The following is a 5259-nucleotide window of genomic DNA, read 5'->3' as shown; positions in this document are numbered from 1 at the left end:
GTATTTGTTTATTTATTGAGTTATTTATGGCAGGTATTTATTTATTTATTTGTTTGTTTATTATGTCTGAATTGGTCCTCCATACAAGTGCAGGTTCTGGCTGAACCAGGTCACCTATCTTGGTCATGTTTTGTCCAGCGAAGACCTCAAGGTAGACCCCTCAAAAACAAAAGTGATCAGTGAAATGCCAGCACCAACAGATGTCCACAACTAGAAAAACCCAGCTAATTAGCCTAGCCACAAGCAGTAAGTAAGACATGATGGGAATGCGACCACACTTCAACCAAACATTTCTTCGTTCTGCCTATATCAGAAATAAGACACAACCAGACACCAGCTACGTAGCCTAGTCCACAACTAGAAAAACCCAGCTAATTAGCCTAGCCACAAGCAGTAAGTAAGACATGATGGGAATGCGACCACACTTCAACCAAACATTTCTTCATTCTGCCTATATCAGAAATAAGACACAACCAGACACCAGCTATGTAGCCTAGTCCACAGCATGCGGTAATAAGGGGTGGTCAGACACGTGACTACCCTTCAACCAACACCGCTCCCTTCTGCTAGGATCAGAAATAAAACATAAATACCACTTTCTATGACGGTTGTATTTATAATGCCTTATGAATGCACTCATACTATTTTATAAGGTGTCTATCAAGCATTATAATGGTCATTATTACCATCTATACATAATCACAAGTTGTCATAACCAACTTCATGATGGATTATGACAACTGGTTATGAATGATTATAATTTTAATCTGAATAGTGCATTATAAATATGTCAATATCTGCCCAGTAACTTGTTAATTTTATGATGCATCATAATTACTTTGCTTTGCTAAATGTGCATAGTGATACAAAATGAGTTTTGACTTCTACAATAATCCTTTATATCTGTAGTTATAAGTATATGTAATAAAGTTATAATAATGTATACATCTCAATACAGCACACCCTTATAAACAGCTATGCAATATCATAAGTGCTATTTGTCAGCTCTAAGTAAAGTGACAAGAATATGACACTATTATTAACAGCTATAAGTTACTATGAGTAATTAAAAGGTGCAATGAACTAAGCAAGAAATGAACTAAGTCTGGCATCTTTACCCCATATGCACAATATTATAAATGACTATGTTCATATCATAGGTGGTATTTGTCAGCTTTAGGTAAAGTAGTGCAAATGAGGTGTTGTTATAAATAGATATAAGATTATTATAAACAAATATGAGGCAGAGTGAAATAAGAGCCTGGACAGTAAAGACAAAAGGAATGCATTTAATTCATTTTATTTTCATTTAAACCAACACACGAAATCATTGCTTTAATACGTAAGCCATGTGCCTCATGTAAGCAAAGTAAGGCATTAGCTCACAAAACACTAGCAGGACAGGGACACATCCTACCTGTCCTGGAGAGGGCTCAGTGGAGAAAGGGCAGAAAAGCTGCTTTCCGACTAGTCAATGCTTTCCGACCGTGGGAGGAGCTGGGGAGGGACGTGGGTGGGTGGGGTCAGAAGTCAGGGGTCATGGACTAAGGAATGACATGAGCCGTAGGATCTAGTAATATAACACATAGCTGATAGTCTTATATGACAGTTTGTGAGTATAACAGGAATCATGGACAGGTCGGTGAATTGTTCATCTAGGTAGGAGTGGACAACTGGAGGAGGCCATGAAGACTGGGGCAGATGTAGTTTATGGAGCTCCTCAGGTCTGATACACAGCACTCCAGACCATGAAGACTGGGTTGGTTGATGAGGCCAGAACAGCAGATGTAGCTTAGGACTCCACAGGTCAGATATTCAGTACTCCAGACCAGAGACCCTCACAATAAGATGGAGGGGGAGGGGAGGGGAGAAAGTGAGACACAGTGATTAGTAATAGAAAATAAGTTATCTCATCTCATCTTGCATACCGCTTAATCCTGCACTAGGGTCGCGGAGGTTGCTGTAGCCTATCCCAGCTGGCATCGGGCGAGAGGCGGGGTACACCTTGGACAGGTCGCCACCCTATCACAGGGCTAACACTGAGACATATAACCATTCACACTCACACACACACATGTGGACTTGAACTCGGATCTTCTCGCTGGGAGGCATCAGCGCTAGCCACTGTGCCGCCCCGAAAATAAATTAGAAGAGATAGAAAATAAAATTATAAGATATAAGAGGACAGGAGCCAGAGAAGAAAAAGGAGAGGACATGTCCTCAGTGCATCATCCCCCTGCAGCCTAGGTCTATAGCAGCATAACTAAGGGAACAAAAAGAAAAGCCTTAAGCCTGACCTTAAACGTAGAGACTGTGTCTGCCTCCTGAACCCAAACTGGGAGCTGGTTCCATAGGAGAGGAGCCTGATAGCTGAAGGTTCTACCGTCCATTCTACTTTTAAAAATTCTAGGAACCACAAGTAGACCTGCACTTTGAGATCGTAGTGATCTATTGGGACAATATGATTCTATGAGGTCTTTCATATATGATGGAGCTAGGCCTCTCAAGGCCTTGTATGTAAGGAGGAGGATTTTAAATTCAATTCTAGATTTTAAAGGGAGCCCATGAAGAGAAGCTAAAACTGGAGTAATATGATCTCTCTTGCTAATTCCTGTCAGTGCTCTTGCTGCAGCGTTTTGAATCAATTGGAGGCTTTTTAAAGACCTACTTGGACAGCCAGACAGTAATGAGTTACAATAATCCAGCCTGGAAGACACAAATGCATGAACTAGTTTTTCCACATCACTCTGAGAAAGGATGTTCCTAATTTTGATGATATTACGAAGATTGATTAGAATGATTAGATAATGAATCTCTGACATGTTTAGAGCCAAATACAATGACTTCTGTTTTGTCTGCATTTTAAAAGAAAAAAAAGAAAATTACAGGTCATCCAAGCCTTTATGTCTTTAAGGCATGCTTGGAGTTTAACCATCTGATTATTCTAATCCTGATTTCATCTGGTTTCATGGATAAATATAGCTGGGCATCTTCTGCATAGCAATGTAAGTGTATGCCGTGCTTTCTAATAATATTGCCTAAGGGAAGCATGTATAATGTGAATAATATTGGTTCTAGCACAGAACTCTGAGGAAGTCCTTTGGTATATATAGAAGAATTGTTGTTTACATGGACAATATGGAATCTGTCTGACAGATATGATTCAAACCAGTCTAATGCAGTTCCTGTAATCTTGATCACACTTTCAAGTCTCTGTAGTAGAATATAGTGATCAACAGTTTCAAATGCAGCACTGAAATCTAGCAGGACAAGTATAGAGACAAGTCCATCGTCTGAAGCCATGAGGAGATCATTAGTAACTTTAACCGTAGCCGTTTCTGTACTATGATGAGCTCTAAAACCCGACTGAAACTCTTCAAACAAACCATTCCTGTTAAATAATCAACTATCAGACTGGCAACAACCCTTTGTAAAACTTCAGAGATAAAAGGAAGGTTGGAAATTGGCCTATAGTTGGCTAAGACATCTGGGTCAAGAGTGGGTTTTTTAAGTAATGGTTTGATTACAGCAGTTTGAAAAGGTGGGGGCACATATTGAGCTAATAAAGATAAGTTCATCTGATTTAATATGGAGGTATTAATTAATGGAAAAACCTCCTTGAGCAATTTAGTTGGGATGGGGTCTAGAAGACAAGTTGATGGTTTAGATGCTGTAATAACTGAAGTGAGCTCAAGAAGATCAATTAGAAAGAAATAATCCAAATATTGACTAGGTCCTGCAGAGGTTTCTAATGCCACTGTACTTACATCTTTGACAGATAGAGGGGTGCTATGAATTTTATCTCTAATGCCAACAATTTTGTCAGTAAAGAAGCTCATGAAATCATTACTGCTGAGGGCTGAAGGAATAGATGGCTCAACAGAGCTGTGACTTTTTTTTTTTTTTTTAGTTTTTATAAGTTGTTAAACTTTCCATCTTTGCAGGCTCTGTGAGCTTCTTCAGAACTAGTGGAATGCCAAATCTTTCCAACTTTCGAACTGCCTGCTATGAACCACGCAACTGTGAATTATACCATGGAACTACCCTCCTTCGATTTACCACCTTCTTTTTCAGAGGAGCAACTAGATTTAGATATGAGCTAAGTGATGTTGTCGTGCTGTCAACAAAATAATCTATTTGTGATGGAGTTAGACTGTGGTTGCTGTCATCCACATCACTGACATAAAGCACTGAAGTAAATACTGAAGGAATTAATTCCTTATATCTAGTCACAGCATCCACAGATAAGTGTCTACCATAACGAAATGTCTTTCCAATTTCTGTGTAATCTCTTACTGTAAATTCAAATGTTACAATGAAATGATCAGACCATAGAGGGTCATTGTCAAGGTTCTATGTCTGTCTTTTATTTTGTGATCATGTTTTGAAGTTCCCTGTTTTATTTTGTCAAGTTATCTAGTTTCTGTCTGTCCTGTCTCCTTGTGGTTGGTCATGTGTGTCTGGGTAATGTCTTGTGTTTCCTGTTTTATTTTGTTAAGTTTCTGGGTTTCCTGTTTTGTGCCCCCTTGTCTCGTGATTGTTAATTGCTTTCTCCTGCTGTGATTGCCCTCATGCGTCTCACCTGTGTCTTGTCATTCATCAGTCCCCATGTGTATATATAGCCCTGCCTTTCCTTTTGTTCCTTGTTGCGTCGTTAATGTTAACTCCATGTCTCCACACCATGTTCCATGTTTCCTCGTCCTTGTTTTTCCTTGCCATGTTCCTTTTTCATGCCACGTCATGCTTCCTTGATTTTTGGATTATGGATTTTTCCTGCCTTGCAGCGACTTTTGTTTATTAAATACTTCTTTTGTTTGAACTTCCTGCCTCATCATTAATCCTGCGTCTGGGTCCTCACCCCAACACCTCAACCCCCCTTACTTGACAGTTATGAGAATATATTGTTAGACCTTCAGTTTCTATGCCATAAGTTAGTACAAGATCTAAGGTGTGATTGAAACAGTGAGTTGAACCATTTACATTCTGTGACAAATCAATTGAGTCTGGTAATGACATAAATGAAGAGCTAAGACTGTCACTGCCAACATCAATCATCAGAAACTGGTGTCCGCCCCAAAAAAATCAGATGTATCAAAGTATGCGTGCGCCTGGATCCAAGCACTATTTGTTTGTACATCCCAATCAACGTGTAATTGAGCACACATGTTGGAGTGCCAAAATCCTCCCTGACCACGCCCCAATTTAAATATGCAAATTAATTTAAATAGGGCCTGCATCGCGGATTCCCCACTCTGCACG

At 39.6% G+C, this 5259-nt stretch overlaps 1 pseudogene; it reads right to left on the bottom strand.

Annotated features, from left to right (window-relative positions):
- Positions 1-2279: 2279 nt before the first annotated feature.
- Positions 2280-5055, bottom strand: LOC125012071 (annotated as a pseudogene).
- Between the last annotated feature and the right edge of the window lie 204 nt (positions 5056-5259).

Source organism: Mugil cephalus, chromosome 8 (assembly GCF_022458985.1).
Source record: "Mugil cephalus isolate CIBA_MC_2020 chromosome 8, CIBA_Mcephalus_1.1, whole genome shotgun sequence".
Lineage (NCBI taxonomy): Eukaryota > Metazoa > Chordata > Actinopteri > Mugiliformes > Mugilidae > Mugil > Mugil cephalus.
This window is presented reverse-complemented; position numbering and strand designations above follow the sequence as displayed.